Raw genomic sequence first — 13,927 nt, forward strand, 5'->3', positions numbered from 1 at the left:
GAAAAGTGTGGAGAAAGAAAAGGCAAAAGAGAGGAAAAGAAGTTAAGGTTGTTTCCCTGTGGCTGTACATACTCAGGGGATCCATGTCACTACTGCATCCATCCATAACTGTTCCACTGCAGGAGAGCAGCTGGATGCTTTTAAACGCCCCCTTTTTTGCACTGCTCATCCCTCATATCCTCAGATGGTGGCGCTGTAGAGCTTCAGGCTGAAAGAGTAACACAACCCCACCTCTAATACACTATGCAGTGTTCACTGTAGATATTAGACAGGTTCAAAAAATCTAAAAGCAGTCTGTTTTTGCAGTTAATCACTGAAAATGTATTTTTGATGGAATGATTCTAGTATAGGCATTTTACTGTGTGCATAGTAAATAACTGAGCTGTTCCTTACTGCAAAAAGACAGTAACCTTAACTCTACATGATTTCAGTTACATACACTTTTTGTACTCTTATAATTATTAGCTAATCTATTCATAGGCTGTTCTGTAATGTGGGTGTTATATAGTAAACATGTATATGCTTTTGAAAAATTGCATTATACCATACCCAGCTCAATAGTCTGAACACGCGGCGGAAGACTATGAGACGCCATGACTGACATGAGATCCGATCCTCAAAGACACAGCAGATACAAATCGGCTCATGGATTCGACATGTGGCCAGCGAGAACAGGCTGACCAAGGAGGACAGGCAAGAGATGAAGCCATAAACGCATGCCTACGCATCCGCCATTTTCAATACAGGTCTAGAACTGCCTCTGAAAGCAATATTGAATAATATTACATTTTATTCCACGCTGCAAAATAAGAATATTCTAAGGATTTGGTGCAATGACTTTTATTTAGTTAGGCAGAGAAGACAAAGCTACATAACATACACACGTAACTACATTGGCACTTGCATCCCACACCGAATTATGTCAACGTCAGTAAGATTTTATTCTCTAGTGCCACAGAGCTGTTTCAATTGGATGTCATTTGTGTCACCTCATTTGCTGTTGCTGTTACTCAAGCAGCAGGTATCTGTTGTCAGGCCTTAGTTTTATGCTCTCTTCATAACGTATTTTATTTAATCAGGACTAATATAATGAATGGGATCAACCCCCCAAAAGTAATTGTGGTATATTGTCACCCCTGTATAAATAGGTACAAATTAGAGCTGGGCAGTATGACAATATTTTATTGTATTGTGATAAATTTTGTTATGGTGGTACACAATATGCTTTTATGAGTGTATCGTGAATATCATCAGTGCCTAAAGAACATTGATTAACTGCACGTTTAATCACAAAGAGTGTAATCAGTCTTATTTAATTCAATGGAGTGAAGCATATTTTGAGTAAAAATCAAGTATTTGGATAGCAGTTTTTTATGCTGTTGGTGCATTTTGTCTAAATTACAAAATATTGCAATAAATATATATATATATATATATATATATAAGGGGCTCTTAATGGTGAAGGCTAACATGATGGCTTTTATATCTTTTCATTTACTAATGAGCTTCCTTTGACACAGAATTAGGTAGGGTAATTTTAGAAGTCTTGACATCTGTTGGAGGGCAAATTATCTTAGGTAAGCAAAGGTTAATAAGCCAAATCTATTCAAACACAGTCTGCTGCAAAGCAGTGTCTCAATGATGTGCGTTCTTTTTTAAGTAGCCTTCGTTTTTGTGCAGAGGCTAAATATACATGAATACCAACAAAACGTTTTGGTTAAAATTTTAATGGGCTTCCACAGTGATTTCTCTCATTTATTCATCTCCATTCTCCATGCAGATAGATGAGGCGTGCGCGCGCGCGAGAGAGCGTGTGCTCTTAAGGGAGAAGGCTTCACAAGCACAAGCCTAATTCCTCTGGCGCAAATTCAAAGTGCCACGCACAGACAGGCGATAATCAGCTGGATACACTCACTCACACAAGCTACACACACTACCCATTTCCAAAAAAGGGTTCTGTTCTCCGTTTCACACCTACTGCTGCCTCACCAAATACATATTCTAGTGTGCTCATCAGAGGCAAAGAAAACAGTCATAAAGGCTGATTATCATTCAGGGTTCATCGACACATGTGGAAGGGATATTTTCTTTTATTTCTGCCTGCTGTTCATATCTTTCCTCTGCAGTTTCTCTCTCGCTCTGTCCATCCATCTGCCTCGTTCACTCTCCTGTCTTTCTTTGTCTCTCACGCCCTTCTTGTCCTCCTTCTCTCTCTGTTTCTCTCTCTCTCTCTCTCTCTCTCTTTCTTCCCCCCCCTTCCCCTCCCCTCCGCCTGTGTGTTTTGGTATTCATACAGACGTTTGGATTTGAGTGGCAGCCTCTCCTGAGACTGTGCACAAACTGCACATTTCTCTGATCTACATTTTGCACCCCAGGAAAAGACAGCAGCAGCAGAGGCAGCAGGAGGCGAGCCTTCACCGCTAGCTATCGCCAGCTCAGCCCCACACACTACCGCCCCCCACCACTAGCCAATAAACTCACCTGCCACAGGGCACTAAAGGACATTTCAAGGTCACTCACGGGACGGAAGCAGCATATACATAGCTGTTGTATTAAAACCTTGAGATCTCTTTGATATTCAATTTTGTTTTACTCCTCATCTTCACTTTATGTTGTTTGAACATCTTATGATGAGTGGACAGAAAAGCCTAAATTTCCTTTTCCGTACATTTATTACTGCAGGGTTTTGTTCTGACTGAGAATGCAGTGATATAAGAAATTTGGGCCAACACCCACATCCAGTATCCTTCATGTACAATTTTAAAATATAGATATTAGGATTATAATAATATTGTGACTTATGAAATATGTCTTATGTATTATGTCTTCAGTACATGCAATAAAATAATACAAAAAGTGCAAATATTTTAGTGCATTAAAGTCCAACGTCACTTAATTCTTCTCTTTTAGAGTACAATAAATACATAATCAAACGTCAGTCAAATCTAAGCGTCTGTTCAGTGCTGATAATGTCTAGTAAGCAATTATCCCCTGACACTGGTGTAATTTTGAGATTATTGTCTATAAAAGTGGGCCATGTCACAGTATTTTACCACTATTGTGGTACCTTTTGTTGTTGTGATAAAATGCCTTTCTAAACATGTTGTAGGTATTGTCTGTACCGCAAGAATTAGGACACTAAACTACTCAATCTGTTGTATTAGACCTACACTGTAAGCAAACTTAGTACCCGTGTAAAGGTGCCGTGTCAGAAGAAAGAACCCTTGAAGAAAGATTTTATAAAACTAAGACTTTTAGACAGCATTTTTTAAAAATGTGGCACTACTAGTGTATTTTTGTCTGTATGGTAGGATATTGATATATAGTGTTTATGGTAAAAATGTCTCTCTAGCAGTATGAATTCAACTTTAAATGCCAGAAAAGGGGAACACAACAACACAGCAGTGCTGATTTGGCAGTGAGCACAATGGAAAGAAGAGAATATCAGCTTTTTTCTTTTTCATTCATTGCAGCCTCTGTATCCGTATATGCACTTCAAATGAAAGGGTAAAAGAAATGTTCTCAGTGGGTTGGGAGAGAATAAAAAAAGAACAAAAAAAGAGGAGAGTAGGAAGAGGACAGAAATGAGACCAGAAGGGAACAGTGGGTATAAATGTCAAAGAATAGTTCTGCTCTCCAAAGCATCTGTGCTTTTGGGTCAAAGTTCACAGAGGTTAAGGGTCACCAGTCTGTGATACACGGCCACAATGCAACCTGACAGAGAAAGGGCAAGCGGTAGCACACGAAATCTTGATCAAAACAGTAACCATAGATACTACTGTTGGCATTTCACAAAGGAATTGTGTTGCGTGAAATCTTGGCCCCGAAGATCTTCCGTGGCTGTAGATATTGTTATCTCGCTGTCAGCTGGAGTTAGCTTGATTAGCGGTGAGAGCAGACCCTCAGCAGAAATCGCTGTGTTGTCTCGAAGCGAACGTTACTCGTTCCTCAAAATGTCTGCCTTGCGCTCCGCTTTTATTTTCATGCAACAGGTATTTTGCATGTTCCACTCAATCCGTTTATTCACCACCGCCACAAATGAAGTGCGTATAACCTTCCAAACCCCAGCATGGCCAGCATTAAGCGAACCATTTACACACCAGAGTTCAAAAACGGGCTATGATCCTTGTTATTTCGGTGCACTCTGTTTCAGATCAGCTCTACATGGACAACCCTATATATTTCCTGGCACATACTATATGAGCATCGATTGTCCCCTGTGGGCATTTTCAATTACACTGTAGCTCAGTAGTGGAAGATTAATCTGCTATTTTGAATGCATGCCACATTTGGTGCTTTCGTTGAGATTCTGCAGAGGAGTTATCTTCTCAGCCATGAGACTCCATTAGGTTCTTTTTGTCTCCTTACTGCAGCAGATGCCGTTTTATGCCTCAGTACACTTTTGTATATTCTGCCCAATAATCCAGAGGCAAAGACGTCTTTCATTGTTGTTTTATTAAAGGGAACGACAATCCTCATCATGCGCTTAAAAGCACTTAACCTGATAGATAAATATTTGGTAAACAGGCAGGTATTTGCCAACAGGAAAGGCTGTGCTAAATTAGGTTAGGTTAGGAGGATGTCAGACTGAACTTTCTTACTTGTGCATGTCTTTATGGATTGATTGTTTAGTTTATTAATTTACTTTATTTGTTTTTTATCTCACATTTAATAAATTTTATCACCTTCAGAGATGTTTACTGGTTTGCTTCAAAATTGGAAAATGGAATCCAAATGGCAGATCTCCATGTAAATATGAAAACACATCTGGTTTAATTTAACAGGCTACTTAACTGTAGACACATTTTATTGTGACCCCATTTAAGGACCTTTTATTTTATTATTTATTGTCTAATTATGAAGTAACATCATATCCACTTTGGACAGCCTCTTGACAGGACTAGAAAGAAGGAAAATATATGACGATAGGATTTCAGGAGGGAAAAAAGTCAGCTAGTTTGCAACAATGCCTTTCAACTTCCTTTAACAATACTCCAGTCAAAGTAAGCCAACCTGGTGTCTCACATTTAAACATTATAGATCACATTTGGGGGTCTTCATGGATTACCTCTGTACTAACCCATTACTTTTTTATATGCTCTCACAAAACACTTGGTGCACTAACCGAAATGCAAATGTAGGCCTATATGCCACGTTAATCTAGTTCATCTATATTGTGCAGGCCAAAGAGGACCTAGCACCTTTCCATTTCTTCAGTTAGCTCTGTTTTGCTGTTGCTTGTATAAATGCTGTCTTTTAACAAAGAATGCACATGCTGGCATAAAACTAGAGATAAGGCTAGAGAACGGTTTGGAATTAAAAAAAATGGATAAACATAGTTTATTATTGATTTATTTAACCCATTTTTAACATTTGGCCTTTGATAGTTGGTAGGTTAATTGATTGCTGATATAATCGATGGTGACTACGTAGGCAGATGGTGGCCAGTGCAAAGGCAGAAAGAGAAATGAGAAAATAACTGTTTTTGTCTTGCATATGGGTTTGTACCAAGCATTCAGGAGAATGGGGAACTGAAGGAGTAGGAACAAGGGGAAGCGGATGAGAATGAGGGAGCGGTAAAAGGGGAAAGAAGTGTGGGTGGCAGAGAGAAAGAGAGAGAGATAAAGAAAGAGCAGTGAGAGAAAAGAGTGTTAATGAAGGAAAAGACTGGGTAGTGGAGAAGAGAGGAGCAGCTGCAGGAAGATGAGGAGGCTGAGATTGGATTAGCTTGACTTCAGCCGCACAGGGCCTGTGTGTGTGTGTGTGTGTGTGTGTGTGTGTGTGTGTGTTGAGGAGCCCTCATGCGCTCAGGAACATGAGGCTGCAGTCAGCTTTTTTTCTCTCTATCACACCCCCTACCCCCTTCCTCGCAGGCTCTTTGTACAGCTTTTAATACCTTGCTGTAATGAACAAATATTATCTTAATGGCTTAAAAAGAGAGAATAATTAAAAGGAAAATACAGTCAGGGGTGTTTTGCCATTCATAACAAAAGGCATTCATCTTAACTCCTGATGAATACTCCTCCAATCCTTACTCTTCCCAACAAGAATCCAAGTTTAAATAGCTTAGCTTTAGTATAGGTTCACAGTCTATACATTTCTAGATTTGTTGGCATTTAACATTGCTTATTAGTTGTTGCGTTGTGTGTATCACACAATGACTGCACCAAAGGAACAACAAATAAACAGCCTGAAACATCTGGAAATAAATTGTTACTTTAACATACATTGAACATTTATTTCCTTTCACAGTAATGTCCCCATTGTGGTGATACACGATTATGGCATGGCAAAGACGATACACTCTGCTGTTAGACTCAGTTGGGGCTGAAACGGAGTGAGATGAAGCTAGTTAGGTGGTGGGTGTGTGTGTGTGTGTATGTGAGTGTGTGTGCAGGGTGTGAAGTAGTGGAGCGTGACAGGAAGAAGCTGCACAGGTGCACCAGCATTCTGCTACCTGCCAGCTACCTGCAGCCATGTCAACACAGCACCTGGAGCTGACACAGCCCAGCCAAGTGCACGCACAGACAAAATTTAATCCACACACACACACACACACACACACACACTCACACACAAATGCTGTAGCTACAGCCCAGCGAACTGCATGCACAGAATGAAACTAAAGCACAGCGATCTCTTAACCTTGTGCTAAAGGCATATGCGGTAAAGCAGAGATTTCCCTGTGTTCTTCAAGCAAGGTCACCTTTACTTTAACGCAGAGGCTGCTACACAGCCCTGAGAGACTCTGTGTGTGTGTGATTTAGTAAGTGCTCTGTGGGATATGAGAAATATGTTAAAGAAGGATGTAAGAGGGCCAGCATTAGGACTATATTTATTCCTTTAAAAAAACAACAACAATACTTTGATACTGTAGTTTAAGGTCTTCCTGTTCCTGATCTTTTTTATTTTTATAAAAATGATTAAACAGGAAAAATATTTTAATAACTAAACATGGGTTGTAATTGCTTAAAAGTTTTAAATTACTTGATTCATTACTAATAGAATCAATAATAATATGCCCCAAATCCATTAACTTGTCACTAGCAATCAGATTGAGTCTGGCTGTGCCAGACAGAGGCAAGATAACACACACACACAAACACTCACCCACTACTTTCAGTCTCTTTGATCATCACCCTTGCACATGAACCACGTTTTCCTAATAACGCAGGGCCACGAACAGAAATAGCTTCACATCCTCTGAATTTTCAGCTATTACATGTGTTTTGATTCAGAAGTAGCACACCATCTCATCTAATGAGGCTTTCTCTGCAGCATCAGAAACACATGCAGCAATAATAGAGATATGGGCAGCTAGGGTTAAGACTTGTGGATGATGTGTTGTCGGTGGGAGTACAGTGTGTGTTTGTGTTTTAGAGTATATGTACAGTATGTGTGTGTATTCAGCTGAAAGCTGTGTCTTTGAATGTGTTTTTTTTAATGTGTTTTGAAGACAGAAATGTCCTGGCTTTGTGGGAATACCAAACAAAACAGGTCTGGTACCCTAAAATGTCAGGGGTAGCACAATGGTCTTTACTTTTGTAAGTGCTTATTACAAAAAACATTGTGTTATATTTTTTTTAACTGAAAGTACTTATTACATATATATATATATATATATATATATATATATATATATATATATATATATATATATATATATATATATATATATATATATATATATATGGAATACATGCGGGATCATACATCCTGAGACAGTATTAAAACAAATGTGTGTGTTTCTGGGCACTAGCAGGGTGTGTGTCCCACCCCCCTACAACATGCTGAAGGACAGGAGCCCTATGGCTTGTGGCTGGCTAGGCAGCAGGCCAGACTCTCTCACATTTCAGCTGGGAGCCAGAGCAGAGAGCGCTGGGCACTGGAGCCACACAAATTCAAGTGTCATCCCAGAATCAAGATGCTCACCAATTTTCTGCTTGCCTTGGCACAGAGCTGGGAAGCAGCCAATGTCCAAATGAAGCCAGGCGTCCTCTGGTGGCCTGGACTGGACTGGGGCAGAATTCACATCGCAGGGCTTTTCCACCCCCTTTGGGGATGTTGTCCAGCAGAGCAATCAGAGCAGTGAAAGCAAGTTAGAAAGTGCACCAAAAGTAGACACAATAAAATGATAAAATGTGTATATGTGTATGTACCCATGCTTTATCTGTGTCCTGAAATGTGTTCTTTGATAGCAGCTATTAGGCAAGTTAGATAAGCATTACTTTGGGCTGGCAAAAAACATTCATCCTAATAAATAATGCAGCTTACTTAGTCTGTTGTTATTTTAAATATTTCTTCTGTAGATATATGAAAGGTCACACTCACAAAACAAACTGGTCACACATTATATGAGTTAACATTACCATGACAGCGACCTCTGTCACCGTATGTAGCATTTTGAACCTTATAAAAATATAGCGAACCTAAACACTATTAAGGAAACACTATGGAAAAATTGCATTTCTAGCTCCTGGGCTCCCCCTATAGTCAAGAGGTGTACTTTGTGTTTGTCGACCACCATTACAGGACACGTTTTTCTGATGAGCTGAGAGATACAAAAACGTTCATGAAAGTAAAAGAAGTATGAGGACTGACTTGGTGCAGTAAATTACTGGATTAAACGAATATGACTCTGATTACGTAGCATCATGCAGTTCTGGCGAGCATTATCCTGCCCGCTTCTCTGAAGTTATGAGCCCCTCATAGCACTGGCAGCAACGCTATTCTTCCTATAAGTAACTAGAGCATCATCATGGTTTCAACAGTATTATTTATAAGGTAGAAATTCTACATAATGTTGCTTTAAATTAAATAGAATTTCTGCCAGCTTTTGTAAGTTTCTCTAATCTCAAAACAGTTGCTATGCATTTGTGAGTGAGCATGTTTATGAAAAGTACACACTGCGATTTTGATTGCATCACTGTTTATTCCTTAGATCACTCACCATGGTTGTGATGAAATTTTGCAAGTTATTTAAAACTTGTGTATCTAAACACAGGATTACAGTGGCTTTTTACAGCTGTTTGAAAACATGGTGAAAACCTCGCCACCACATTAGCCATGTTGTCATGTTGAGTGCTAATTCGCCTCTGCAGAGGAGCTGCAAGGAAGGTTAATTTAAGGCCAAGAAGATCCCACGCACATGGAAAGGAGGGAGGGGGAGCTGAGTGGTCTATGGTATGGAGAGTGGGCAGAGCAGAGGGACGCAGGTGTTTCTCTAAAGCTATAGCCCAGAGAAAAAAGTGTTGGTGCCACTGACACTACCAGCCCTTACACACACCCTCTCCTCTCATCCTCTCCACGCTCCCCGGACTCCTCCTGACCTCCTCTCCACCCGCGTCCTCACTCCCCCATTCTCTTCTCTTTTTCTTTTCCCGGCTGATCAGCCTTTTATGAAGCTGTTTCTAACTGGCTGAAATTAAACAGTTCAGGACAGCTTGTTTAGAGTCTACAATTACTTTCTTTTAATTACACAGAGTGTCCTTATTATCTCTCTGCTCCGAGGTTTTCACACCTTTATTTTTGCATTTAAAAAATGACACCAGAAAGAATGTGATTTAGTGGCTGATTGTGATTGTCAGCAATTAAACACTTGAACAATCAATTATTTCTCCATCGACAGAAAACAGTGTATTTAACAGTGTAAATAGCCACAGTTCACATCAAAAATAATGACACTGGTTAACCATTAGTATATAATTAGTAATTTGCAAAAATGTTATGGATTACTGGCAGGACCATTTATACTATAGTAAGAGGAACAGTGAAGCCAATACTGGCATGGCTGAGAATATACATTCTCCTACAGTAAATATTCAAGTTCCTCCATAGAAAAGAAAGGTCAGATTTCTCTGAAAGTGTTATAAAGCTGAAATATCAGAAGAGCTTCAGGGACACAGAGCCAAAGAAAGCACATCCAGATGCACAGCAGTCCTGCTCCAGTAAAGTAAAGGCTAATGCAATCAGGACGTGACACTCCAGTGTAGTCCGTTAGGCTCATACAGCCATACGTCGGGTATTAAGACATATTTTCTGGATCAGTGCTAGAATTCCTAAGCAATGTATGGAAAAGTAATATTGCATTTGAGCTTGGGTGTGCGCAGCATAAGCCATGCCCCTACACACCAGTTTTACTCTTATAGGGCTCAGCCAGATGCGTAATTTTGATCAATAATAGTAGTACCCATGAAAGATGGCATATAAAAGATCCTTAGACCCTCACTAATGCATTTTTCAATGCACTTGCACCTTTATATATAGACTACATGAACATTTTAGACATTTTGCGAAAGAGAGAGTGACAGAATAAGGATATAGAAGCAGAGAGAGAAAGAATGCCTGGGTGGAGGGAGAAAAAAGTGTTGAAGTTAAATGCAAAACTGCTTTTATGCGGAAACATTTGATGTTCAGAGACTCTCAAGAAAAAAAGAGTGAATGAGAGAGAGAGAGAGAGAGAGAGAGAGAGAGAGAAGCGAGGGAGGAGAAGAAGAAACCCATTTGCTAAAGTAGATGCGGATCGATGGTGGTGGAGCTGGGCAGACTCGGCGCATGCCGTCCCACATTACTGCCAGGATTGATCTGCCGGAGCATCTGTCTGACCCGGGGCCACTCTGTAGCCGGGGGAGGCGTCCCAGAGAGGGGGGGAGCTGGCGCAAAACGCAGAGATTAAAAACTAAAAAATCAATACACACACAGAACCAAACTGACCTGTTGTTAAGATACAAGAAATGTATAAAGGCTTATACCTGAATGGGTTTTGACAGCTTGGGTCCCCTCTGGCATTTCAGCACACACACGCACATACACACAGAGAGAGAATCTGGGTGTGGTTTCTGAGGGCAGACCTGTAACTTCCACTAATGCTGACAAGAGCTGTATTGTCAGCTGGCTGTGTGATTCTTCTTCTTCTTATAACAATACTACTACTACTAATAATAGCAGTAACATATTATGTTTATGCAGTGCTTGTCATAAACCCAAGGAGGCTGTTACTTAAGACAGTTAATGACCAAAATGATTGCACTAGAGAATTGGATTACCACAGTGTTGGCGATGTTATCATTGTCATTATCAGTGTTATTAGTAAGACTAATATTGTCTGAGTATGCAAATAGTCCTAAAGCATTTAATTAGTGTATTTCATTACTTCTCTATGTTATATAATGCGATTTCAATCATATGAAGCTATTTCTGTTGTAAAGCTACTGCAGATAGTCTTCTATGCAGTTGGTGTAGTCCACCTTGTGCTAGGCAAAAACTTTGTTTAATATTCTACTCCTATGAAACGTGCTGTCAAAGAATGGGAACGGAAACGCGAGGTAAAATCACAGCATCCCGCTTGTCTGCCAGCACAAATAAATTGGAGTGCTTGCAAAAGTGTACAAGGCAAAAAAAAGGCCAGTTGGCTGTCTGTTCATAAATACTGTTCTCGTTCCTGCTTTTGTGTCGGTTCATTGGGCCAGTCTCTGTGGAGTTCGCCGTGGCACAACAAACAAGAGAGAAATATAAGACTGCAGGTTGGTCCAGAAATACAGAGGTGCTCCAGGTGAGCCTCCATTTTGTGATGGGCACTCTCACTCTCACACAAACGTATGGGGCACACACGGGTATAAGAGTGTGTTTTACTGATCATCCATTTTGTGGCTGTGCTGCGTGCTTTGGATCTGGATTAGGTTTGAACAGGGTAAACTCTTAAATTGGATTCAATCAGGATCCACTACACACTTCGCATAAAGGGTTCTATTTAGCACTGAAAAGGGGTTCTTAGATTTGTAACAAAAATGGAACACTTGGGAGCTACTATATATGAATCTGTAGTTAAAAGAGCCATACACTACAGGTTTTCCATCATAAGCATGGAATTTTAACCATTTAACCAGTCAGAGGGGTCTTGAAGTTGTCACAGTTGTATATACAACCCTTGCCTTACTAAAGAACCGTTTTTGAGGGTGTACGTTTGATAAGAGTAGGCAGTGTTAGTTAATCTTGTTCTGGCAGTGCTTGGCTTTTTGTGCACTGCTCCAGCAGGGGGAGTAAAGCATGGTGGATTAAACGATGTACCGAGAGCAAGGGAGGCTGCCTTTTACTTCAGGATTTGTCTTTTGACATGGCTCCAAAATTGGTGAAATGCTACTGACATAAAGTGCTGATAGAATGAGCATTTGCAATTCTGGCGTTGATGGGAATAACGTCTCACTGGCAGCTGCTTGAGTGTGTATGTATATATGTGGGTGTGTGTGTGTGAGAAAGAGCGAGAGGGGAAGAGAGAAAGACCAGGGAGCATGTTTAAGAATGATCTATTATATTGCCATCAAATTCTAATCAATATTTCTGACATTCTGCTACATTTGTCATTACTCCCATTCTAATTTGCCCATTCAAATGTATATGCTTCCCAGACTGATGCGCATAAGAACGGATTCCACCTTATTGTAGCAAATTGCTGTTTATCACAGACTTTCTATCAAGACAGAGTTGTTTGTCCCCGACATTCATTTTGATGATTAGGTAGTTTTACTGCGAGTGCGAGTCTGTTCACAGTGCTACAATGCAAGTTGGTTTCATTTCAAAACTGCAAGCTTCCATTTTAGCAATGCACGCCTTAAGATGGTGTACAATTATTGCTTACAGAGCCCCTTTTTTCACAAAATTATATTCCATTCTGTGAGGCTCAAACAGAACTGCGAGCAGCCTTTCTCCTTATCACTACCCCACAATATGCTCGCACCCACTGTGAAACAATATTAGCCTGCATTTCTTTTCATGGTGAATTGACCAGGCTGTAATGCTCACAAAAGCCCATATATTTTCCTAATGTAAATGTAAGACCATTGTCCAGTTTTGGAATATTAACAAAAGCCTACATGCTTCCGTAATGTAAATTTAAGACTGGCCAATTGTGGGAAGGAATGTAGGCTAATGTTATCTTGGATGAAAGTCGCATTGTGAAGAATTGATAAGGAGATGGCCTTTGCATTGTACCACTAAGCCCTAGCAAAATGGCGAATGGTGGAAAGGAGCCTTGGTAAGCAATTATGTTAAACATCTGCCCAATAATATGTATGCATGTATGTTTCTGTGGCATAATCATGATGAACAAAAGCAGATGGTTCACAGGATCTGTTCTAGAGATAGCTAGAGAGAGTGTGAGAGAGAGAGAGAGAGATAGAAAGAGCTCAGACAGTCAGCTAGAACAAAAAGTATTCCACTATTGTCTCACATTTCATAGTTTGAGTCACATAAGCTTGGAGAAAAGGTCAGTGAAAATAGAGAATGAATTCATTTATAGTCTGTCCTCTCCCTCCTGTTATCTAAGGACATTAATCTGTCCTTCTGCTAGAATCCAGAGTAACTGAGAGCTTTTTAGAAACCTTACTGTGAGTGATGCGCCCAGATCCGGTGCGTCAGTTGGCTGTGTCATCCCTATTATCACCTTGAAGAATTATCCTGCACGTGTTATCAGTAGCTATGCATTTGGTTCTTACAGATAATGTGTGCTAGTGGCCTGACCAGAGAGCAACGTAATATGAATTCGCTTTGAATTACTTTGAAAGATGAATGTGCACTATGTTTCATTACCATAGCAATAAGAAATGTGATGTCATACCCTGCGGTCCTCACTAAAGCTAAAACCAAGGTGGCACGTCAAAATAATAGAAAAGAAGGGAAAAAATCCAAATGTCCTTTTTGAGTTGGACTCCATTCTCTATTTCAAATTACAGCCCCCTGCCCCTAGAACACTGCGGTGTTGGCAGTTAGCAGCCGACAGTCCATTTTTCTGCTGCGCCTAAAATGCCCTAGCATCCATGCTAACGTTTAAAGGATGTGCAGATGACACGGCTCCCTCCCCTTCCTCACTTTCTTTCTGCCTGACACTGAAGTGTATCCTCCATCATCGAGTGCTGGATGGCTCCCATTACAC

General features: G+C 40.3%; 1 protein-coding gene across 8 annotated transcripts in view; it reads left to right on the plus strand.

Annotated features, from left to right (window-relative positions):
• Nucleotides 1-13,927, plus strand: part of elavl4 (ELAV like neuron-specific RNA binding protein 4) — an 85,968-nt gene that overhangs the window by 23,487 nt on the left and 48,554 nt on the right. The window lies entirely within an intron of this gene.

This window comes from Salminus brasiliensis, chromosome 6 (assembly GCF_030463535.1).
Source record: "Salminus brasiliensis chromosome 6, fSalBra1.hap2, whole genome shotgun sequence".
In the NCBI taxonomy this organism is placed as follows: Eukaryota; Metazoa; Chordata; class Actinopteri; order Characiformes; family Bryconidae; genus Salminus; species Salminus brasiliensis.